The 27,404-nt window shown below is 38.2% G+C and overlaps 1 non-coding gene across 1 annotated transcript; it reads right to left on the bottom strand.

Annotated features, from left to right (window-relative positions):
- Positions 1–18,661: 18,661 nt before the first annotated feature.
- LOC127116027 (small nucleolar RNA R71) lies at positions 18,662–18,768 on the bottom strand. Its single transcript, XR_007801017.1, has one exon. It is a non-coding gene; the product is annotated as a small nucleolar RNA R71 (small nucleolar RNA).
- Between the last annotated feature and the right edge of the window lie 8,636 nt (positions 18,769–27,404).

Raw genomic sequence — 27,404 nt, 5'->3', positions numbered from 1 at the left:
CTTTTGTAAATCCTAACACATAGGTCTGCATTGCATGACAACTCTAGGGCAGAGCTTCCCCACTTTTAGACCTTCCGTGCGTCTCCGATCTTGTGGCATGTCAGTCCATTCTATTGCAAAGAGGTAACTGCCTAAGACTCAATTCAGCGAGTTGCGACACCTATTGCTAGGACGTTGAACACATTGCCCACTTTCCTTTGACACAGCTGGTGTCCTCTTTTGTCAGTCCATGTTCAGATGGCAATCCTTAATCCCTGGTTAGCCGAACTACGAAAACTCTGATTCTCATGTTCAGATGAGATACGTAGGCACGAGATGCGATGTCTTGCCGAGTTTGACTGACGACTAACAACTAATCCTTGCGTGATTTCTCCCTTGTTGCGATTCTTTTCTCTCTCCCTCGTTGCGATCGAGACCTTCCCTTTCTCTTGCCCGAGTTGCAATCGAGACCCTTTGTACCCGTAGTTAGTTGAACAACGTTTTGCTCTGATTCTCATTCCAGATGAGATACGTAGGCATAAGACGCGATTTCTTATCGAGCACACTTTCTCTTTAACCCATAGGTAGCCGAGCTACGAAGACTCTTATTCTCATGCTCGGATGAGATACGTAGGTAGTGGATGCGACATCCTTGAGAGTCATTTTCTTTTGACCTTCTTTTAGCAAATAGTACTTTAGATATACCTACACCCATTAGACTAGAACAACAAGAGTGGATCCCGTAGAGTACTACGGATGCGTAGGGGTGCTAATACCTTCCCTTCGCATAATCGACTACCGAACCCTAGATTTTGTTGTGAGACCTTGTCTTTTCCTTTCTTCAGGTTTTCTTCGATCGTTTCCTTTCCCTCCTTTGATATAAATAACGAACGGTGGCGACTCTTCTGTTTCTTTTCTCGCAGGTTGTTTTTTTCGCATGTTGCGACAACAGGGAATTCAAAATTTGAAGAAGGATCAATGTATTCAATAGGGTTAGAAACCAACATGCATAATGATATGATATTTTGATTTTAGAGAAGTGAATTTGTGATCAAATATTATGCAGATGGACAACTATATTGTTTATTTATGTTTTTTGTTATTACCATTTTCAGAATAAAGCAAAAAGTAAAAACAAAACATCATAGATGTGGATGAATAGAATTAATTTTATTAATGATCAATTTCAAAATGCCCAAACAATGTTCACTTCTCCCTTAGGCATATGAGAAGGACTTTCAAAACATATAAAATCAATTTCTTAGATTGGTGCAAAATAACAGGAACATCAACAACAATCCAATTGTTGCAAGCCTTTCCATGCGTCACAAAATTGGTGCAGTCTTCCTCTTCGTCATCATCTAGCACATCATCTAAGTGTTGTTCATTGCCATGAATGAACCCTCCACTACGGAAGTTAAGTTGCATATCCTTAGACCTTGCAATTGATGAACATTGCGGAAAGCCCAGACCGGTTCTACCTTTGTTGTCGGACACCTCTCCCATGCGCCCCCATGGATCAACGTTGCTTTCTTCAACAATCTTTCTTGCATCTTTCAATGAGGACATAGGTGCCCCGACTCTCTTTTTAGCAACAATAGATAACGCTTGGAACGGAGTTCCAACCTCATCCTCAGCTTCAACATAAGAGAAAGATGACAGGTGGCTAACCAATAACGCCTTTTCCTCGCCAATAATTACAAGCTTTCCATTCTTGGCAAATTTGAGCTTCTGATGCAATATGGAGGTAACAGCTCCCGCCTCGTGGATCCATGGCCTTGCCAGCAAAGAACTGTAGGCCGGATGGATATCCATTACTTGAAAAGTAATATGAAAATCACTCGGACCTATCTTTAATGGAAGGTCCACTTCACCAATAATTGTTTTGCGTGAACCATCAAAAGTTTTGACGATTACACCACTATACCTCATGGGCGCTCCTTAATATGACAACTTTGACAGAGTTGACTTCGGAATCACATTCAGTGACGACCCGGTGTCAACAAGCACATTAGACAAAGCATCATCTTTGCAATTCATAGAGATATGCAAAGCAAAGTTATGATTCCTACCCTCCTCAGGGAGTTCTTTATCATAGAAACTGAGATTGTTGTAGGAAGTGATGCTACCCACAATATGATCGAATTAATCCACCGTAACATCATGTTCCATAAATGCTTGCTCAAGAACTCTTTGCAGTGCTTCTCTATGCGCTTCTGAATTCATAAGCAGAGACAATACTGGAATTTTTGAGGGGGTTTGGAGCAGCTGCTCCACCACATTGAACCCACTCTTTTTGATCAGACGAAGTACCTCATCATCATCATTAGCCTTCAAATTACTGGATTCACCAGACTTACACTTTTAAGAACTAACCGAATCTACAGCAGGCTCTTCCACCTCTTTACTAATAGCTTATTTTTCTTTCTCTTTTGGGAATACCGGCCCAAACACACGACCACTGTGGATCACCTTGGTAACATCAGCAATGCTCACTACAGAGCTGGTCGTAGGCAACGGGACCTCTTGGCCATCCTTCAACACTGTTGCATTGTACTGATACAAAACAACTTTATCGGATGAATACGGGACTGGACCCGCTAACCGTATGACCAACGGTGTTACCAATCTGTTGCTGACGTTATTACTGTTACTGTTGTCGTATTGAATCACCACTCTCTCAGGATTCTTGAAAATGGGAACTATGACATTCACATTGTCATCTACATGACAAAATTCAACAATTTGAATCATGCCTTCATCCATCAACCGCTGGATGTCCCTTTTCATAACCTCATAACCTCTCGGGTTGACACTGCAGATAACACAACCATCATGGTCATGCTCGCAATCGCTCACCATACAAATGTCCTTATGCATTACCACTAAGGACCTCTGAATAAAGCGAATTTCAAACACTTTAAACTCCCCAGGACAACTGTCCACCATATTAACAAAAGAATTCCCATGAGCGGGCAGTGGATTTGCTTTCACGTTTGGCGCACGGTCTTCAAAGGACACCATTCCACTCTTTATCAGCTTCTGAACCTCATACTTGAGCGGATAGCAATTCTCTATGTCATGTCCAGGTGATCCTTGGTGAAAAGGACAACAAAGTTCATGCTTGTACCACCATGGAAGTGGTTCTGGAATTTGTTGAGGGTTTCTTGGTTGAAGTAGGTTCTTGAGAACCAAAGATGGGTAAAGCTCTGCATAAGTCATAGGAATCGGGTCAAAAGAGACCTTCTTCCTCTGAAAGTTTTATTGATGGTGATTGTTTGTATTGTTGTTGTTGTAAGTGTTTGTGTGTTGTTGCGGTTGTTGCTGTTGACGTTGTTGTTGTTGAATTGATGTTGCTTGATTATTCGAGAATACAGAAATGACTGAAGATACTTGATGATGGTGTTGACGGGATGTTTGATTCCTTATGATCTGAGGCCTCCTCTGCCTCCCACTAGAAATTGCATTAGCTTCACTATCTTTCTTCTTCCCAAAATTGTTGCCATATCTCTTACTCGATGATGCTTCCTCTTTTGACAGACGTCCTTCACGGACACCTTCCACAAGCCTTATCCCCATGTTTACCATTTCGGTAAAGTCACTAGGGGCACTGGCAATCATACGTTCATAATAAAATGAACTCAGGGTCTTCAAAAAGATCTTTGTCATCTCTTTCTCCTCTAAACGAGGAGTGATATGAGCAGCCAATTCTCTCCACCTATGCGGGTATTCTTTGAATGTCTCCTTATCCTTCTGAGACATAGACCTCAACTGGTCTCTATCAGGCGCCATATCCACGTTGTACTTATACTGCTTGACAAAAGCTTCTCCTAAGTCGTTGAAAGTGTGAATGCTTGCACTGTCCAACCCCATATACCAACGGAGCGCAACATCGATCAAACTGTCTTAGAAATAGTGTATCAACAGTTGATCGTTGTCAGTTTGGGTAGACATCTTGCGGACATACATCACTAGATGACTGAGCGGACATGTGTTCCCTTTGTATTTTTCAAAGTCAGGCACTTTGAATTTCACCGGAATCTTCACATTCGGCACCATACATAACTCAACAACACTTTTCCCAAACAAATCCTTACCTCTCAAAGTCTTAAATTCCTTGCGCAGCTCAAGAAACTGATCCTTCATCTCGCCCATTTTCTCATAAACATCCAGACCCTCAGACGGCTCAGAATGATCAATGGTGTCCTCTACACGAGGTAAGGTGTGCACAACGGGAGGTGGCACAGACCTGACCGGGCTAGATACCAGCATAGAAGCAAAAGTAGGCGCAAAGCCTTCAGGCATGAAGTTCGGCGGCATTACCCACAGGAATCCGGCAGGCATAGCAGGCGCAGAGTGAGTGGTAGTAACAAGGATGGTAGAGATAGCCATCTCTGAAATAACAATCCTTTGAGGAGGAAGAGTTGTGGGCGTTGGAGAAGATTGACTTTGAGCAGCCAACACTGACTCCATCATGGCAGTCAGTCGAGCGATCTCGTCCTTCAACTCTTTGTTCGCTTGCTCAATATGTTCCATGATTTTCAGATGATTGGCGTGAGTGTTGTACCGATGAGTCAGCTTGGCTGAAGCACATAATAAACACCAATGAGACATCTGACGAAAGAGAAACCTGCTTATGCAAATGATGCATGAAATGCAATGCTTGTTTATTTATTTTTATTTTCAAGGAACTTACTATATCATTTACAAATATATGTATACTTAACAACAATTGCAACAATTTGATATGACCATAAATTTTTTATTTATTTATATAATTGGAAGGATTACACTGAGTACAACTTCAGAAACCAAAAAAGAAAAATACAAGAGAAAAGGAGACTAGTCATCCTAAGGATCCCTAACAACGTCAAAAGATCTGGCTGAAGGCGCGTACTTCCTTCGAATGCGTCGAATATCGGTCTCAAAAGAAGCCTTCATTTGAGTCTTCTCGAGGACAAGCTGATCAATAATCTTCTTCCAAGCAATGGAAGGCTGAGGCATGCTAGAAGATGAAACCTCCAGCTCTCTCTGTCTCTTTGTCACTCGGTCTTCAAGTAGCTCAATAAGTGCATCTTTGTCCTTAGACTCCAACTGCAATTCTCCATGCTTCTTGCTCAAAACACGGAAACACTCTTCCCACATATCTTTCTCTTGCTTCATCTTGGCGAGTGCGTCTTCCAACTCCTCTACATCTTGGTTAGGGAGAGTTAATGGCTCAACCACAACCATAAATATGGGTCTCTCACAAGGATAAGGCATCTTCAACTCCAAAGCTCTCTTCTTTGCCTAAATAGTGTATGCTTCCAAAGCTACACAATTGCACGGACCAAGCTCGGATCTTCCCTTCTTATGCATATTATGCCAAGCATGCACAATCTTCTGCTTCAAATGTTGGGGATCTTTACCCTCTTGATAGAAAGGACCTTCTATTAAAGTGTTATTAGGTTTGTCTCTCAATGGGAACCTAAGTTGACGATGAGCCAAAGCAGGGTTGTAGTTAATTCCTCCTTGTGTATCAATGAGAGGCACATTAGAGAATTTACCACAATAATCAACAATCTCCAAACTTCTCAAAGAAGGATCATACTGTAGCGGGGTTTTCGTTACCTTTAGGTTTATTGACTAAACCAAAAGTCAACATACAATTCGAGTCGTCACCGCACTTTTATTTGTCCAAAGGAAAGGCTAAAAAGCGAATGAAAGCCAAGTAAGAAGTTTTTCAAATCAAAAACTAATAAAAATGTCAGAGATCTAGGTAAGGGGGTTGGTTAGGAAATGGAAAGCTTTTACGCACCCAAAACATCATTAGTACTCTAAGGGAACCCTTTTTGCAAATATGTGTTGTAGGTTGGTATTTGTGAAAAGATTTGTGCAAAAGATTGGAGGGATGAGAAGAAAATAGATTATAATTACAAATTTTGTTGTTTGAATGGATGAACCTATTGCCTACGTACCATCACAAGGGAGGATCAAAACCTCGTAGTTCGTGGTAAAAATTTCAAAGATTGGTGAATTGATTTTAATCAAAATCCCTAAGGTCTTTTGTTATCAAAGGGAGAAAACTCAACCTAAACCAACAATCCACCATGTGAGGAAGGCTTCAACATGCTAGTGAGGGGTTAACCCTATAATAAGCATGGAAGGCTTATATTCCAACAATAAGGTTGAGGTGAGATTTACCTCAACCACTATGATAACTCAAACCTATGATTAATGTTTTTTGAAAAGGTTTTAACAAGTGGCCATTGGAACCACAAAACAACTTAAAATGGGTTATATTTACAAGTTAAATTTATTTACAAAATGAGGTCAAAGTTGGATTAAAGTTTATTTACAATGAGTATTTTCGAAAATGGTTTTGAAAAAGTCAAAGGCCTAAGGCCTAGGTTTCTAATTTGAAAATAAAGTAAAATTTTTGAAAATGATTTTTGGCTTGGTTAGAGGGAGGAGAAGAGATCAAAAGGCTATTCCTAAAGCATACAAAGATAAGAGGGGAAAGATAACCCTTGGAGTTCCTTTTCTTGGAGTCATAGAGATGACTCAAGATGCTCCTTTCCTTTGGATTTAGCACACAAAACAAGCACTCAATAATTTGAATTCAAGCTCCTAGGATCTCCATTTGGCTTGGCTCTTAACTTGGCTACTCATGACAATGGTCCTCTTTTCACAATCTTAAGATGAGGTTCCTATCACACAAAATCACACATCAAAAAGCTCACAACATAATAAAGGGAATGGAAAAAGAATAAGTTTGAGGAGAAGTCCTTTGAGGCCAACTTTGAATTTTAGCATTCTAAAGGCATGAGGCCTAGTTTCTCTTCAACACATTTGGCATTCTAAAGGCATGAGGCTTAGTTGCTCTTGAATTCCTTTAAGCATGGGTGAATCCTAATTCTAAGTCCTTTCTCTTTTTGCATTTTGGTTCACATTAAAACAAACACAAAACAACACAAAATAGAAATATATTTATATACAATAATGGGCTCAAATGAGTAAAAGAAAAATGACATAAACATAAAAGATGTGCTCAAATGAGCAAAATGAAAATCAAGATGAATAATGAGAAAGAAATAAATGACATTAAAAGTAAATGAGAAGAATTTAAAAGCTCAAATTAAAGTTAGTAGTTAGTAGAGTTATGTTAGCTTGTCATAAGACAATGTAGCGCTATGTTAAGCAATCGTAAGTGGACTAATATAGTAGCCACACCTATCTGAGGCCGGTCAATAAGAATATAGGCAAAGAACACAAGTTAGAGGTCATGACTAGTAAGCCAAGCTCCATAAACTTGCCATGCCAAACAAAAGGGGAAGGGCCTTGTATTGACTTTTGGTTATTTGCTTGACCAAGAAGTAACCTATCTTTAACATAAAAAAATTACTTGATCATGGATCAAGTTGAATTTGGTTTGGATCAAAGAAGATTAAACTTCTATTTGTCAAGACCAACTTCAAGACTTTAACTCATTGGCCATTCAGGGAAAAAAAGGGATGAAGTTGAAATGGAGGGGATAAGAAGACAACAACCAATCCCAATTGATCAAGGGATAACTCATCCTTGATCAAATTCATTCATCTTTCTAGGTGATGATCCTTAAGGATTCTCAAACCACAAGATCCAATGAATTTGATCAAAGTTGAATCAATTCAACCTTAATCAACACCAAACAAAAGAGAAATGAATATAACAAGTCAAGAAGTCAATGATATTTTTTTGGTATTTTTTGAATTAAAAGAAAATACAAAAAAAAATAAACAAACAAAGTTGAACCTCAGATTCAATTCAAAGCAACTTCAAAAAGTCCAATTAAATTTTCATAGGTTCAACGTAGTCAAACAAACTTTGACTAATTTTCTCACAAATTTTTAAAGTCAGAAAGTAATTAAAATCAATTAAAAAACAACCAAAAATAGCATAATATGAATTAAAATCTCAAATAATCTCAAAAACAAACAAGAAATTGTTGAGACTATTTTTCATTGACTTATCATGGTCCATAGATGCTATGAAAATATTTTTGTTTTTTTATAAAGTCAAAAAGCATTTTAAAATGAATTAAAATCATTAAAAACCAAGTAATTCATGAAAAATATCAAATTAGGTCACAAAAATAATTAAAAATCATAATATGAAACTAGATTTTTCAAGAAAAAATTTAAAGTTGGTCTCATATTTTTCTGACCTCATATGAATTTTTAATGAATTATTAAAAATGGAATGAATTAAAAGAAAATAAAGAGAAAATGAAAAAAAGAAAAATGCTGAGCCACCAAATCCAATTCATTAATTGACGTGGCAATGGTTCACGGTCTGGATCTGAGGATTCACGATACACTCAAGTCAACAACGCAACATAATGCATTAAAAGAAGTAATTGAAATGAACGCACAAGATTAGATCGTGAGGGAGAGATCCAAGGGCCATGGTTAACAGACGTGGTGGTGGCGGTGGAAACCACCATCTTCTCTGATCAACCAACAGATTCCGGCCAGATTTGCAGGAAAATGGATCTTATCAAAAACGAAAAACAAGGACATGGAAATGAAGCTCATGTGATGTAGATCATCATTGTACCATTAGATTCCTCCCATTCTTCCTATATTGAGAGAAAGATGAAGGAGAAAATCATGGTGTCCACACGGATTGTTCATGAAATGGGAAATTGAATGCACCAAAAGCTTGCCTCAAGTATGAGGACTTCAGAGAGCCACAAAAACACAAGAATACTACATTGAATGATGAGTTTCAGATCCAAACAGTTTGAGCTTATACCATCAAAATGGTGAGTTTCCGGCCACAAATTCTTCAAGCTTTTTGCTCCTTTTTGATCTCTGAATGTAGGGAAGATGATTGGCTAAGGAATCTAGCTTTGAAACTCAACTAATGTTGCTGAATTTCAAGCTCGAAAATATTGAAGAATAGTGAATGATTCCTTTGGTGAGGGTTATGGTTTCAATTTTGCAGCATATGGTATCTCCAAAAGGTTATGAAATGAAGGATATGAAGCCTTAATTTATAGGTGAATGCATCTGAATTCACACTTTGCTCATGTGCATGAGAAATGAAAATTTGAATGCATGGGCCTTTGTGGACGTGTGAGAGGCCTATGAATGGCTGAATGAGCTTGCTGAGATCATATGGGAGGCATGTGGTCGTGTACATGGAATGGAAAATGCTTGCATTTCAAGGTATAACATAAAATATAAAAAATGCACATAAATGAAAAGAAATTTGAATCTCTCAAATGGTAGATCCAAATGACTATTGTGAGTAATGGTTGGAAAGTTCTTGAGATAAGGAATAAAAGTCATGCTGGGAAAAAACCATTTGACATGTACAAATTGATCAAAACTGGCTTGGAAAGTTCAAGTACAAAACATGTTCAAATCACTTTGAAAAAGTTAACCAAAAGTAAGTTTGATCAAACCCCTATGTACCCATGATACATGCTTCAAATGAAATGTCAATGTTGTATATACTTTCAAGGTAGTCAATTTAGACTCAAAGTTTGCATCATTTTAATTTTCTATGACAAAGTTATGGGCGTTTAAAGTTGGGTACTTTTTCAAATTCAATGAATTAGGTCAAGGGTGACCTATAATGTTTTTCAATGGCACATGTATTTCCTTTAGGATTATGAAATTTTCTCAAACATAACATTTGAAGCATCCATATCAAGCTTCCCAATGTCTTGGTTCCACCTCAAAATCATAAAAATTAAGGAAGTTATGCCCTTGGCAAGTTGACCCAAAATTAGGGTTTCAATCAAAATGACCTATAATGTTTTAAAATGAATGATGACCTTCCAAGCTTCAAGTGGATTTTTGATGAACATGAAAGTTGTTCATATGGTTCTTAGGAACGTTGTTTCGTTTGGGGGCATCATCATTTGACAAACACATCAAACATTATAGCTCATTGAATCTCAGCTTAGTCAGATGACTTGACTGGTCAACTTTTCAATGTCAAACTTCCAATCTTGATGAATAAATGATTGAGGGGCCTCAAATAGGATCATATATGCATAAAAATGATAAATGGAAGAACTTACCTTGATTAAATTTGATCAGAGGTTGAGATTGTTTCATGGGCACGACACAATCGAAGCATAGTGAAATTAGGGTTTCCTTGGGAAACAATCTTCAAGCCCTTTGGGTTATCTTGATCAAATTGTAAAATTGAGATACTTGGGAGACATATATGATGATTAGGAACTTTGTAGACCATTTTCGTGCTTTTTCTCATCTTCATCTAGCCATTGCATTGGGCTTAGGAGCCTCCTAGGAGCATTGTGGAGCACATGATCACTTGAGCTTCAACCCAAAAAGAGTTAGTGACATATTTTTGTGCTTTTGGTTAGTAATAAAATAATAAAAGCAATATCATACAATACAAGCATGCTTGGTGATCTCAAATTACTCAAACAAGTCCCAACCCTAGGGTTAATGAGCCAAACATGCTATGATCCTTGAGGCAATGCACTTGTGCATTAACATGATGCCATGAGGGATCTTAGGGTCAAAATTAGGGTCTTACAGATTCCCCTATTTAAGGTCATTCTATCCAGAGATATGAAGGTTAAAATCTTTGTCTCGACAGGAGATAATGAGCTTAAATAATAGTAAAGAGACGAATTTTGGTCCCTAAGAGACCTCATGATACAAATGTATGCATGCAAAATAAAATCTTCATGGTGAATAATTGCCACAAAGGAAAAGAAATTGGGGGGAACTGAAGACCCATAGGAGTAACACACTGACTAGGGAGACAGAGACTCTGGGGGTAAATAAGGTAAAAATGCGTGAGCAGGTCACGACTTGAAAACTTGCTGGGAGACACGAAGGGATTCCACGAAAATAAATCGATGGAAAGACTCGAGCTGACACAGAGATGCATGTATTGGGGAATATGCCAATACAACAAAACTATCCACAAAGGATACATCGGATAAAAAATCCGGACTCAAACGGGGATGTCCATAAAGGACTCAGCTGAGGAAGAAACAACGAGATATTACTGGTTACTGGGTAATGAACTCAAAGAGAGACATGTTATCACAACAGCGGCTACTGGGTGAGAGAACAACACGTTCAGGGAGAAAGAATATCTAAGACTGGTATAAGGGTGAAAGATATCAATCGTCTGAAACATCTCAGGAGGACCCAAAAGGCAAATCTCAACTCAGAAAAATCTGACTCCACAGGGGACAAAAAGTCATAATAGGGAGCAGAAGGAAGGAACACCAGTGATACCGATTACTGGGTATATAATAGGTGACCAACCAGGCGTGAATTGGGAACATATCCAAGACACTCATCATCCGAAAGGAGGGCTGAAAAAGAAAACTCGACTTACAGGATGGACATTCGATTCCACAAGGAAATACGAATCTTACTCGACTTGGGAAGAAAAAGACTGCGACTGAAGAGGGCATGAGATATATTATCTACTACTGTTATATGGGTAAAAACTTAGATAACATACTCACATGGAAGACTATCCGCAACCGGTTACTAGGTTAATAAAGGATAAATCGACCGAAATGAAAGGACATCAGGATACCGGTTACTGGGTATAAAATGATGATCAATTAGAAGGAGAAACAATCATTACCAAACAAGGGTAAATGAAGGATGACTCGCTAGGGACAAATTGCCTGACAAAAGCAATTATCCAAGAGATATATCACCGGTTACTGGGTGGAATACTCAAAAGCGAAGGAATATCGATATCGAATACTGGGTAAAGATAACCAACAAAGAGGGGATTACATCTACCGGTTACTGGGTAGAAAACCACACAAAAAAAGGACTTACAACTACCGGTTACTGGGTAGAAGGCCAAAAAATCCGTTGGGGAAATGATGAACAATTACTGGTTACTGAGCAATTGAACAGCTGAACCAGAGGGAACTGCAGGGGGGATAACAAGAAAGGGAGCCATCTAGGAACAAGCTAGCAGGACACAATCAAACAATACTCAACCCGATGAGGATATAGCTCAGGGGAGTAATTCCATCCCGATACACAACTAGGGAGGAAACTAAAACAATAATCATCCACGAGGACATAACTCAGTGGGAAAGAAAGAAGGAAAGATAGACACTTTCTGCCTATGGGGCTGACTCTATGTGGAGAGATCATACACAAACATTGCTTGGGGAAGAACATTTCGCCAATAGCAGGAGATAACAAGTAAAGATATATGGCAAAAAATGCATCATGAATATCTGAATGCTATGATTATGCATGTATATGCATGATTTTTGTATAATTAATGCTGACAAACAGACATATCTAACACAAACAAGTCCAAGAATCACGAACAGACACTCGACAAACGTCTCAACAAGGAGGGCGAAGCCTACTGGAGAACTCAGCTTGGGAATAACCCGAGAAGGATGAAAATAAATCATCGGGGATATCAAACCCTATCCAAAAGCTACACTTGTTGGGGATACAAAGAAGATGTATTCAGGAGCAGCGAAAGACGATGATCAAACAGAGAACTCAACTCTGATGGGGGATCATCTTTGGAATAAGAGTAAACAAGGGAAGACTTTAACCATAACTGGGGATAGGCAATGTCAAAGCTTCCAACTGCAGGAGATAACACTCTACACAAGAGAAGTCTTCCAGGAGCAAACAATCCTGACATAAGGAAGATGCAGAACATCTGTCGTGGAGTTTCCATCAACTCTCTTGGGGACAGGTGGTTTAATAACAATAAGATCCGCCGGAGAAGAAGCTCTACTGGGGAAGCTTATTAAGGAATAATGTAAAACTCCGTGGGGAACAACCACCAATCAGATGTACATCACTCAAAACACTCCCCTTTTATCTGCCGGAGAGGAAACTCTGCAAAGGGGGATAATAGCATTTTGCTCCACTAGGGAAGAAAGTAAATATTTTCACCACCAACTCTTAATGCTAGAAGAAATCTTCAGACTCGGAGGAGATACAAACATCAAACTCTGATATGGCAACCCTACTGGGGACAAGCTGCAAATGTACTTTAGGAAACTACCCTTGCTGGAGAAATCGGAAATGAATCCTTCATCAACAAGGGACATACCGGGGGTATCTCTTTTCAATAAATGAAATGGGAAATAAGCCTTTCATCAATTGCACTAGGCAACTTCCTGCTGAGGAGTCAATTATCTGGAATGATAGCTCTGCAGGGAACACATGCTTACTCCGTTGGAGATTCTTACTCATGCTGGGGAAAGACAACCTTCCTTGTTAGTAGATAGTCAGGATAGTGCGGCAAGGAATATTCTCAACTTAAAGCATATCAACTTTTATCAATTTATACGGGATTTTAGGTCAGTCCACACAAGGGATGACAACCATACAAATGATAAAACATAAATGCTAGTGCGAAGTAAAAATTTGGAGAAGGAGGGATCATTCACAGATCAAACCATATACCAATCAAGGATTGCTAAAACTCCACGGGAGAAACTAGAATGTATGCACAAACAAACTACCGGGAATGTATTGGATGAACATCCAAAAATTCTGTTAGGGGAGGGCAATCCACAAGACAGATCAATCCGTTGCCATCAAGGAGAACTTCTCATACCAGACTCCTTGGGAAGCTGATGATGTATTACTTTTTCTGCGCTCGGTTGAGGAGACAACTTGAAATCTGATGAAGAGAATATAAGGAGCAAGACGCTAGAATATGAACAAATGTCTTACCCTTTGGTGATCATACTATCTTTGGGAAGGCACTGAGGACATTCCACTTATCCTTTCCGTCATTGTGAATGTTCACTTTGTTTAAAACAGTTTATTCATGAAAACTTTATTTTTTAAAACATTGATATTCATCAATTAAAACATGCAAACATTTGTTAAACAGAAACAAACAAGAGTGCAAAGAATGGGATAAGGGCTCAAATTTATTTAAGAGAATGGTAGTCCGCAAATGGCGAGACCGCATGGATCTTTACAAATTTGAAATTGGTTATATACATGGAAAAGGGCTACATTGATCATATTGACCGTTTCTCCACCAACTCTGAATCCACTATATTCGAAACTTCAGTTGATGATGACTGAGCGAGAATCTTTGACAGATGATAATTGTAGAACAAAGTCTTGTCAAGATGTAGTTACTTTCCAAATCCCTAATTTTTGCCTAGATTTCCCCAGGGTGAGGTACTTAATCTAGCGGGACATATATTCATTTTTTTATGTCTCTAACTTTTGCCTGGATCGCCCTTTCGGGTTTTCAATCCACCGAGATGCTCATTTTTGCCTAAGCCGCCCTTTCGGGTTTTCGATTTAGCGAGCTATTCTGTTTTTATTTTTTAGGCGAAGTATTTCTTGACTGCATATGAATTCAGAGGACGAGTGAAATCCTCCCCATCCATAGTTGTGAGGAACAGAGCACCGCCTGAAAAGGCTCTCTTAACAACACGCTCATGTTTTAATCTCAGCCATTCCTTTTGGTGGAACGCGTGTTGTGGATCATTAATGAGGGAGATCTTATGGTCCACGTATTTTAGCATTTTTTGAATTTCCATTTAATTCCATTTTCTTCAATAATTCATAATAAATTTAATATTGATCCAAAAAACAAGGGACTTTCACCAAAAAATTTCAAATATTTTTTGTCTTTCATATTTTGAATTAAAATTATTTTTTGCATCATTATTAATATTTTTCATGAATTAATTGATTTTTCATTTGTTTTTAATTGTTTAAAAATATTTTCAAGTGTCCAAAAATTATGAAATTTTTTATCCCAGGTCCTTTGACCTTGTTTGACCTATGATAAATCTCATGGCCATTTATTTGGTGTTTTGATGAGATTTTAGGATTTGGACAAAACATATTTGAATTTAATGCATTATTTTACTTTTTTTAATTGAATAATTGCCATTTTAATTATGTTGACCATTTGTATTGATTTATTTGAGTTTCTCATTTGTTGTCGGATCTAGGTCAAGGTTGATTTGACTTTGTTAAGTTAATATTGTTGGACTTAGGAGATTGATGAATGTACATTCCATCTCCCAAAATGAATGAATAATATTAATTTGGTAAAAGTCCTCCTTTGACCAATTTGTGATCTCATTCATCCCTTTCCCTCTACATCTAATTCCCCTTCTTCATCCATTCATTTCAATTGGCCAATGACATCTCAAAGTCCTAATGCTAGTTTATTGAAAGTGTAGCGGGGTATTCGTTACCATTGGAGATATTGACTACCTCCAAGGTAAACCATACAAAGTCGAGTCGCCACCGCACTTCTATTTATCTAAAGGAATGGTAAGAAAGCGAACAAAAACCTAAAAGTTTTAACAAAAACTAGTAAAAGAAACAGAGATCTGTGTAAGGGGGTTGGTTATGCAATGGGAAGGTGTTAGGCACCCAAAACATCCTAGGTACTCCTAGGGAGCCCTTTTCATACTTGTTGTAAGGTAGGTATTTTTTTGTGAAAATTTATTTGTGCAAACATGATTGAAGAGATGAGAAGAGAATATACAAGTTATTTACATTTTGTGTTTGGATGGATAAACCCATTGCCTACGTACCATCTTATAAAAAGATTAGGATCAAAACCTCGTAGTTCGGGGTAAAAATCTCAAAATGAGTTGGTGAATTGATTGGTCCAAAAGCCTTAAGGTCTTTTGTTATCAAAGGGAGAAAACTCAACCAAACCACAAATCCACCATGTGAGGATAGCTTTAACATGCTAGTGAGGGGTTAACCCTATAATAAGCATGGAAGGCTCATTGTCCATCACTAAGGACAAAGGTGAGTATTACATCTACCACAAAGATAACTCAAACCTAATAGCTAAAGGTTATGAAAAAATTTGATTAAGAAGTGGCCATTGAAACCACAAAAGAAATTTGAATGGGTTATATTTACCAATTAGAAGTATATACAAAAGTAGTCAAAGTTGACTTAAGGATTCAATTCAAAATGAGTGTTATGAAAAAAAAGTTTGAAAATCAAAAGCATAAGGCTTAGGTTTCTAATGTTGAAAACAAAGGTTAAATGTTTGCACAAAAAGGGTTTTGGCTTGGGTTAGAGTGGAAAGATGAATGAGAAGGGCTAAGTCCTAAGGAAAACAAAAAGATGAGGGATATGAAATGAAACCACACTAGGAGTTCCTCTCTTGAGATCATATTGATGATCCAAGTAGCTCCCATCCTTTGGAATAAGCAAGCACAAAGTATAATCAATCAAACAAGTCTCATAAGAGATCCTCAATGTATCTTGTATCTTCTGATAACATGAAATAATATCACATTTTTGGTCTCGATTTAATTAAATTATATTATTATTTGATTCGATTTATTTTATATTATTCGATATTACTTGGTATTTTCCTTCTATTTATTTTAGGTAACATAAACTGAAGCATGTGTAAAAAGGAAAGAAAAGGGGTGCAAAAAGAGGATTCTCCAAAAATAAGCATTCCACTAAAGCCCAACCCACAACCACAAGGAAATGCGCTGTGATGCTGTGACGACTGCCACACAAGGCGTGACGAGCGTCACGCCCCTCTGGTCAATGTTACGAGTGTAACACAGGGTGTGACGGACGTCACACCCCCATTCCTATATTTTTGGCTTTGACGCGTAATAGAAGCACGTTCGGCCTTTTTCTTCGCTTGACTCGTTGACACACGAGGAAACCTACTGAAGGAATTTTTGTGCAACGGTTACATGACGGATTAATATAAATAGATCTTAAGTGTTGCCCTGAAGCTCCTCTCCTTTTTTTTTTCAGATTTCCACGCCGTGCATTATTTTTACAGCATTATATTTTATCAGCATTCCATATTTTTTTCAGCAGTTTATTACCTTAGCATTTTTACTTCCTTTTTCTTTGTTAGCTTAATTTTTTAGGCATTTAATTAATTTTCTCACAATAGTTTCTACACCGGAAACTATTGCGTAACTTTTACTGGATCTAACCTTACGTTAGATCATAGTATTTTACTTCTTTATTCTTATTTTCCTGTCTGATCGAAGATTGTGAAGAACAAATCCAACCGGTTTGTGGTGGAGTGTTCAAGCATCGAAGTTAGGGAACAACCAAGATTTCTATTAATTTTATAGGTTCATTAATTTATTGTTTTAATTTATATATGCTTTGTACTGTTGTTTATCTATACTGTTTGTCTGATATGGTTGTATGTAAGCATAATTATTGTTTAGGCTTGTTTAGCATGTCCGGCTAAATAAACTTAGATATCGGTATGTAAAGTAAGCGGAATAATGGAATCAGAACTGAGTCGGTTTAAATTTATTTAAAAATATAGTCACTCTTTTTATGGTCTCAATTTACAGAGTTAATACCAAATTTTTTGTACGAGAGTAAAAGACATAAAGAAGTTAAAATCAATAGAACGACAGTTTGAGCTTTTAACTGGACAGTGTAAATTGGACATTAACTTTAAATCAGGGCGAAAGCAATTTTTAGAGTTAATTAAATTCTAATCAATTTCAAAAAGTATTTTTAAAGGTTAAATGTGAGGACGAGAGTTAAGCATTTAAGTTTAATCTTATAATATAAGTCAACAGAGCGAGAGTTTGAGACGAGGGTGTTTAAACGGTTAGTATTTTAATAAAAAGAGTGTCTATAGATTCTATTGTTTTCAAAAAGTGATTTTAAATTTAACTAAATAGTGAGAGGGTATGTTAAGGCAAAATCATAGTCTATTCAACAGAGCGAGAGTTTGAGAAAAGGCTTTTAATCAATAGTGTCTAATGAAAGGACTTATTTTAAAACTAAGAAGCCAACGAAGATTTGATTCCCTAATTACGACGAACTACATACCGATATCCGCGTTATTTGATATTTAATCTTGATCCAATTTTAGTTTTACTTTTCCCCCTAATCATCAAAGTATCATCCGCCTTAGCTTTACGAAGTAACTCTAGAAAAACGGTATTTCGATTCATTAAGTCCCTGTGGGATCGATATCTTTTAAAACTACCCGATTAGACTGTGCACTTGCAGTTAATACCCCAAAAGACTCATAAAGTCGCGATCAAGTTTTTGGCGCCGTTGCCGGGGACTTTTATTTAGTCGATATCGTAACTCTTCTGTTACGCTGTAGAGACTAAGGCAATTTTTATTTTTCCTTTTGTCTTTCGTTGATTTGTATGCCACACACTCGCTCACAAGGCGAATCGGACTACTTACGAATCAACGACGTTGAACGATATCTCTGAGTCTTACGACGAATTCGGGAGTATCGTGCCGCAAACAATCTTCCTCCAATCGAAATTCCTGATCTCAAAAATCTTCTTCCATCGCCGATACCCGTGATGGCAGAACCAGCTCGTGCTCTTCGAGATTACGCCGCTCCATCACAAGATGAGCCGCATTCGAGTATTGCTCCACCCGCAATTGAAGCAAACAACTTTGAACTTAAACCTTCGCTGTTGCAGGCAGTGCAACAGAACCAATTTTCTGGAAATCCTACCGAGGATCCAAACCTTCATTTATCCGTATTTGTCCAATACGCTGATACTGTTAAAGCTAATGGTGTCACTTCAGAGGCAATTCGACTTCGTCTCTTTCCTTTCTCGTTAAGAGATATAGCTAGAAGATGGCTTCAGTCTCTTCCTTCCAACTCAGTCACCACATGGAATAAGTTGAAGAAAGTCTTTCTTGCCCGATATTTTCCTCCAAGTAAAGCAGCTATGTTAAGAGCCCAGATAAATGGATTTAAACAGAAAGATAACGAGTCTCTTTTCGAAGCATGGGAAAGATACAAAGACATGATGAGACTTTGTCCACACCATGGTTTAGAGGACTGGTTAGTAATTCATACCTTCTATAATGGTCTCTTATACAACACAAGGTTAACAATAGACGCCGCCGCCGGTGGTGCGCTTATGGATAAACCTTACGCTGACGCTTATCAACTTATCGAAAGCATGGCCCAAAACCATTATCAGTGGGGAAGCGACAGAACAATGGTAGAAAAACCTCAAACGAAAACTAACATGTACGAGATAAGTAGCCTTGATCATGTTAATGCAAAAGTGGATGCTCTTGCTCAGAAAATTGAAAATTTAAACGTATCACCTCCAGCCGCCGTGGTTGCCGTAACTCAAAATTGCGAAGTCTGTGGAATTCAAGGTCACACTCCTACAGATTGTCAACTCCTAACAGGAATCCAAGCAGAGCAGGTGAACTATGCTCAAGGAAATCCTTACTCGCATACCTATAACTCAAACTGGAAGAACCATCCTAATTTTTCATATAAGAGTAACAATGCTTTATACGCACCAGGACAAGCTCCCAGTCAAGCCCCAGCTATACCTCCTGGATATCAAAAGCCGACCCCATCTACACCTAACAATAACGTTCCTAGAAAATCCAATTTGGAAATCATGATGGAGAACTTCATAGCTTCTCAACAGCAAACCAATAAAGATTTCTTAAACCAGAATGTACACACTAACGAACAAATTAAACAACTAGCAAGTAAAGTAGATGCCCTGGCTACCCATAACAAAATGCTGGAAACACAAATCTCACAAGTAGCTCAACAATAAGCGCCTACTGCTGCCCCAACTGGTACATTTACTGGACAACCCCAACCTAATCCGAAAAGCCACGCTCATGCAATTATATTAAGAAGTGGAACAGAGGTAGAAGGACCGTCTGACCCAAGGATTGAGAACCAAAACTCTAAAAAGTCAACCTAAGGAAAAGGAAGAGTGTAATAAGGATACCGCAGAAAAGAAAGAACCTTATGTACCTCCACCTCCTTACAAACCACCTATCCCTTATCCTCAAAGGCTTATTAAAACCAAAGACGCGGGCCAATCTAAAAAATTTGTTGACCTACTGAAACAATTAAACGTCACCATTCCTTTCATAGAAACTATTACACAGATGCCCTCATATGCTAAGTTCTTAAAAGAAATTCTATCTAATAAAAGGAAACTTGAAGAGAGCGAAACCGTTACACTCACTGCTGAGTGTAGCGCAATAATCCAGAATATGCCTCCTAAACTTAAAGATCCTGGTAGTTTCTCTATACCCTGTCACATAGGAAAATTTGTCATAGACAAAGCTTTATGCGATTTAGGAGCCGGTATCAGTGTTATGCCCTTGTCCATATGCAAGAGACTTGAAATGGGAGAATGAAGACCAACTAAAATGTCTGTACAATTAGCAGATCGTTCCGTTAGATATCTTGTAGGAATTATTTAAAAGTTCCCGTGCGCATAGGTCAATTCTACATTCCCACCGATTTTATAATTATGGATATAAGAGAAGATGAAGTTACCCCCATTATATTGGGAAGACCATTCTTAGCAACCGCCGGTGCTATCATAGACGTAAAACGAGGACGACTCACTTTCGAAGTAGGAGAAGAGAAAATTGAGTTTATTCTTTCCAAATTTTTGAAAGCACCTGCAATAGAAGACACATGTTACTTCATGGATATCATCGATGAATGCATAAAAGAAACAGAATTAGAAAATTACGAATTGACTGACTGTCGTGTAGAAGACAGACTGAACCAATGTTTAGCAGTAACATCGGATCCTACGCAATGCCTTAAGAAACCAACCCTCGACCTGAAAACACTTCCCAAAAATCTGAGATATGAATTCCTAGACTTAGAACATGAACGACCCGTAATAGTCAATGCAGACCTAGGAAAACTCGAAACTGAAAAACTCCTACATATCTTAAGAAAATATCCAACCGCACTAGGATACAACATCACCGATCTCAAAGGAATAAGTCCTTCTATTTGTATGCACCGCATCACGCTAGAAGAAGACTGTAAAACTTCTAGGGAACATCAGAGGAGACTAAACCCGATCCTGAGTGAGGTAGTGAAGAAGGAAGTAACGAAGTTATTAGAGGTAGGTATCATATATCATATATCCAATAGCAAATGGGTTAGCCCTGTACACGTAGTACCAAAGAAAGGAGGTATAGCCGTAATCGAAAATGAAAAAGGAGAAACTATAACCAAACGAATTGAATCGGGATGGAGAATGTGCATTGATTATAGAAAGCTAAACAAAGCAACCCGAAAAGATCATTTTCCTTTACCATTCATAGACCAGATGTTAGAACTACTAGCCAAGCATTCTCATTTCTGCTATCTAGACGGTTACTCAGGCTTCTTTCAAATACCAATTCATCCTGATGACCAAGAAAAAACAACGTTCACATGTCCTTTTGGTACCTTCGCTTATCGACAAATGCCGTTTGGCTTGTGCAATGCTCCTACAACCTTCCAAAGGTGCATGATGGCAATATTCGCCGATTTTCTCGAAAACATCATGGAAGTCTTTATGGATGACTTTTCCGTATGCGGACAAAGTTTTGAAGAATGCCTTGAAAACCTAGAAAGAGTTCTAGAACGATGTGTAAAAGTAAACCCAATACTTAATTGGGAAAAATGCCACTTTATGGTACAAGAAGGAATTGTTTTAGGACACATCATATCAAATAGAGGAATTGAAGTAGACAAAGCCAAAATAGAAGTAATCGAAAACCTTCAACCTCCAAAAACTGTGAGAGAAGTACGAAGCTTTTTAGGACATGCCGGTTTTTACCGACGATTCATTAAAGATTTCTCTAAAATAACTAAACCTATAACCGGATTATTAATGAAAGATGCTGAATTCATCTTCGACAATAAATGTTTAGAAGCATTTCAAACACTTAAACAAGCATTGATCTCCGCGCCCATAATGCAAACCCCGGATTGGAATGAACCATTTGAAATAATGTGTGACGCAAGTGACTACACCGTAGGAGCTGTTTTAGTACAACGAAAGGATAAAAAACTTCACGTCATATATTACGCGAGTAGAACTCTAGATGAAGCGCAAATGAATTACGCCACGACCGAGAAAGAACTTTTAGCAGTAGTATTTGCACTAGATAAATTATGTTCCTACTTCGTCGGAGCTAAAATAATCGTTTACACTAACCACGCTGCCATTAAGTACCTCTTAACAAAAAAGGACGCTAAACCTAGACTCCTAAGGTGGATTTTGTTGCTACAAGAATTTGATTTGGAAATCAAAGATAAAAAAGGAACTGAAAACGTAGTAGCAGATCACCTCTCTAGACTTGAAAACCTGGAACCGGAAAGAACATCGATCAACGATGATTTCTCGAACGATAAACTTATAGCTAATTTGGAAGAAAATAGAGCTGATGAACAGGTAGAGACCACCTTAGTTATATGCGTTACACCATGGTACGCTGATTTTGTCAATTATCTAGCCGCCGGAGTGGTTCCACTTGATTTATCCTACCAACAAAAGAAACGATTCTTCCATGACATAAAACATTATTATTGGGACGACCCTTTACTTTTCAAAAGAGGCCCCGATGGTATTTTCCGTAGGTGTATACCTGAAGAAGAGGTAGAAAGTATAATCCAACATTGTCATTCCGCTCCTTATGGTGGACACGCAAGTACATCCAAGACCTGCTCTAAAATCCTACAAGCCGGTCATTATTGGCCAAACATATGGAAGGATGTGCATGCTGCTGTCAAGATATGTGATAGGTGTCAACGCACAGGAAACATATCTAGACATGACGAAATGCCACAAAAAGGCATTTTGGAAGTAGAAATTTTCGATGTGTGGGGAATAGATTTCATGGGACCTTTCCCACCTTCTTTCGGTAACAAGTACATACTCGTAGCAGTTGACTACGTATCAAAATGGATTGAAGCTATAGCTTCTCCAACAAACGACACACGAGTAGTAACTAGACTCTTTAAGAATATAATCTTCCCAAGATTTGGTGTCCCAAGAATAGTCGTCAGTGACGGTGGATCGCATTTCATATCTAGGATACTCGAAAAATTATTGTTTAAGTATGGTGTAAAACATCGAGTAGCAACACCTTACCATCCTCAAACTAGTGGACAAGTGGAAGTGTCTAATAGAGAAATTAAACAGATATTGGAAAAAACAGTCGCTACGTCAAGAAAAGACTGGTCAACAAAATTACCTGAAGCTTTATGGGTTTATCGAACCACTTACAAAACTCCCATAGGAACAACCCCATTTAAGCTTATTTACGGAAAATCTTGCCACCTCCCGGTAGAATTAGAACATAAGGCCTATTGGGCTATCAAAAATTTAAATTTAAACTATAAGGCCGCCGGTGAAAAGCGAATTCTTGATATAAACGAATTAGAGGAACTTAGACAAGACGCCTACGAGAATGCCAGAATCTACAAGGAAAGAACGAAAAAATGGCATGATAAACGTATATCAAGAAAAACTTTCAAACAAGGCGATGTAGTCCTATTGTTTAACTCTAGACTTAAGTTATTCCCAGTGAAAGCTACGATCTAGATGGTCAGGCCCTTTCCAAATCACCAATGTCTTTCCCAGTGGAGTTGTAGAAATTAAAGGAAAATCTATTGAACCATTTATCGTAAACGGGCAGCGTCTAAAACATTATCATTATGCTGAGAACAATGAAGACTCGCAAGTCTTGCACTTAGACGTAATGTCTTCAGAATTTATAGATTAACATTTAATAGTTTTATGTCGAGCTTGCGACATTAAACAAAGCGCTTCGTGGAGACAACCCACAAATTTTTATTTTTATTTCTTCTTTGATTATTCCCTTCTTTTTGATTTTATTTAGTTTTCATTATCCGTATTCTTTATTTTAATTAAATTTTTCTTCTTTTCTTCTTTCGGCATTTGGCCAAATCCTGACTAAAACTCTTGTTTTTCTTTTCTTGAGTTGACTCTAACCCGATGGCACATATTGACCGCATGGGTATCAAATTCAGAGGGAGAGCTCAGAGACAAAAATTTGAAGAACTTTCTGAGAGAGAGAGATGCACCCAACCTTCTATGCTGATGAAGATGCAATGATCGTACTTGGGCTAAGAGATAGTGTCATGTATCTGCTGAATCAAATAGGGTGCGAAACCACTCCTATTCGCATACAATTTCTTACGTACCGAAGGCTAACTCTAGAATTCCTTAGCTCCCTGATCTATTTACCAAACCATGGAAAAGGAATAAACCGAGGTTTCATTCAATTCAGGATGTTCAATATGGAGTATCAGTTCAACATTCAAGAGTTTACTAACCTTTTAGGGTTCCCCACTTCTTTTGATACATTCACCATAAGCCAAGAAGACCTTTTTGAATATAGAGAGCTTGAGCATTTTTGGGGAAGTTTAACGGGAAATGACGACCCTGAGGAACATGAGTTTCTCTCTAGAAACATACATAACCCGGCTTTTCGCTATTTCCACAAAATCCTAGCACACACTCTTTTTGGAAAGAGATCAAACATTAACACAGTATCACGTGATGAACTCTTCATAATATTCTGTGCTTCCCAGAACCGTCCAGTGAATGGTGCCACTTATATGCTGGCGAGTTTTGACCTCCTTATTCAAGATGACCGTGCACCGATTCAAATAGGAGGGTTGATAACTATGATTGCTAATGCTATTGGATTGCGCCAACCCATGCTTGCTTTGAACCCTTTTTGTGGCATTGAGTCTATGAACATACATTTCCTTTTCAACACTTTGTTTATCAGAAATCTGGGACCTGAAGAGTTTGAATTAGTAATTAATAACCAAGTTGTTTACCTATTCACAATGCCTAGTCCGATGACTAGTGTCCATGACCGAAACAATTGGCTTTACAACCTGGACGGAATACCTCCTGTTAGATCTGTTGAAACCATCCAAGACTATGAGATTCTTGGCAACCAGATTCCTTATGCTGAGTCTGACCCGCAGACACCAACTGGTTACCATGATGCAGCCTCCCCACCTCATCCTATCCCATCCGCAGAATCAGCAATACCTGATCTTAGACATCATATGCCCGGAAATGATTATAATACCGTTATTCAAGCTTTGATGTCAGAACAAGCTGCCATGAGAGAAGAGTTAAATATGATGGGACTTGAAATTCTGCAATACATGAGCACTATGACAAATCATTTTCTCGAGTTGAACCGCCGTGTCAATTCATTTGCCCCTCCAGCGAAAGATCCTACAATTGGCTAGAAGAATTGGAGTTAGCTAGTTTTAGTCTTAGGATTTATAGTTTTGTTTGACATTATTTTTAATTTTAGGATTTATTTTCCGCATGCTTTATTTTATTTTCATATATTACATTATGTTTATTTTTATGGAGCTATTGGCATTATTGGTTTATTTTATTTTGATTTATGCAATATCTACCATTACCATTACAAGTAATGATATTCACTATATGCTACTACCTACACTGCCTATTAGAGAAAAAATATATATATAGACTGTGGTATGTAATAGAATAGCATGCATGGCAATTCAAAAATATTACAATAGCAATTAAGATAAACATAAACTAAAAATAATAAAAATAATAATAATAATAATAAAAACAATTTATGAAGCACCCACGTAAGCAGAGTGCCAGTGACCGTTGCAAGCACCTGTGTGACGAGCGTAACACAAGCCATCACGAACGTCACGCAAATGCACATGACGCCTGTAACACCTTCTGTCACGAGCGTGACAGCTCCAGAATAGGTGAACGTTGGTGACCGTTGGGGACATGACCGTTGCTCCCCATTTTTTTTATTTTCCCCATTAACCCACCACTTTACACCATTCCACTCACATTCATCCACATTTATTTTTCTCTCACCCACTCCTCTTCCCAACTCCCAAACTTTTCCTATAAATACCTAGAATACCTTTCTTCCTACACCACATCATTCCAACAAACCATTCTATACAAATACATTTTCATTCCCTTTCCTTCTTTCAACCTACCTATCAATATGGGAGAGAACCCACAATTTGGAAATATCATCTTCCGATCTGAAGATGATAACTATCAACGAGAGAAGTTCGATCGGTTCCAACAACGAGGTGTCGTATCTACCAGGTATCCTGATTTAAATTGTTTACAAGAATTAGGATTACTTCAAGGTGTGCAATGGCTACTTAGGCTTTCTGATTTAACTTTTATTTGCACACAAAATCAACCTACCTACCCATCACTCACCTTAGAATTTTTAAGTTCTTATTCATACACCACTCCAATCGGTGAAGACGAGTACTTAACCGGTACCGCAACTTTTCGCATGTTCAACACCGAGTACTCACTATCCCAGGATCAGTTGAGTGCCATGCTACAGTTCCCTGTAGGAGGCCAAGTCCACCCAAGAATCCCTCCGAACTCACAGTGGCACATAAACGCCTTCGACCTCTTTAGAAAAATATCCGGTGTGGAAACCAATAACTGGGATGCACTACTTGCTTCACACATACATAACCCCATTATCCGGTATTTTATCCGCATTCTGCAAAACACCATTTTTGGTCGACCCAACAACAGCAAAGTCAATGCGAAGGAATTATTCTTCCTCCACTGCATCTTTGAAATGGATACAAAGGTAAACGCCGCTTCTTTCTTATTTCACCATATTCGCACCCTATGTGCTAGAGGCCGCCAACCCTTTGTGATTGGAGGATTAATTACCACCATAGCACTTGGTCTGAATCTAGGGGACCGACTTCATAATTTACAATCTCTGCCACCCCTACTTATGGATATAAGCTATTGTCGCTCCAGCCGCTTAATCAAAAATAGGGTAGGCGGAAGGTATTATCTTATGGTGAATAACCAAGAAGTCCGAAGCGTTGTTTTGCCCAACATTGCCCTCACAGATGTCACCAACCCCAACCGATTCATCTACGATCTGAATGCTCCCGAAGCTACCGAGCCTACACAAGCAAACCCGCCCCCAGACGAGTTTGAGGAAATGGAGCAAGTTGATCAAGGTCCTGAACAACAGTCAGCCCCGCTTAATCCTTCCGATAATGCAATTGGTCAATCCTCCCGACGTCGTCGAAGAAGAAGGCCAGCAACTAATGATGACATCATGGATGCTATTGATGTTATGCATGCGCAGAATAACGAAGTGATGCAACTGATGCGCCAGATGCAACAACAACAAGAAGCGAGGAATGCAATAACCGACCAGCAGTTCACTGACTTGCTCAACAGGTTTGATGACTTGGAAGTTCGTCAACGATCACCGGGTCCGAGAACAAGAGGACGCAGGCAGAATTGAGCATATTTATTTATTTTTCCTTTCTTTTCGCTTTTCTTTAAAACATTGGGGACAATGTTTCATTTAAGTGTGGGGGGGGGGGGGGGGGGGGGGGGGGGGGGGGGGGGGGAAACTTTGTTTCCGTTATGATTATTTGACTTCCAACATTCCTCTTTCAAGTATGTTATTTTCCCTTTCATTGTTATTTCCCTTTTAAAAAAAATAAAAAATAAAAAATAAAAAAAATAAATAAATAAATAAATAAATAAATAAATAAATAAATAAATAAATAAATAAATAAATAAATAAATAAATAAATAAATAAATAAATAAATAAATATAATA

Source organism: Lathyrus oleraceus, chromosome 1 (genome assembly GCF_024323335.1).
Source record: "Lathyrus oleraceus cultivar Zhongwan6 chromosome 1, CAAS_Psat_ZW6_1.0, whole genome shotgun sequence".
In the NCBI taxonomy this organism is placed as follows: domain Eukaryota; kingdom Viridiplantae; phylum Streptophyta; class Magnoliopsida; order Fabales; family Fabaceae; genus Lathyrus; species Lathyrus oleraceus.
Note: the sequence above shows the minus strand (reverse complement) of the source record. Positions and strands in the feature narration are given on the sequence as shown.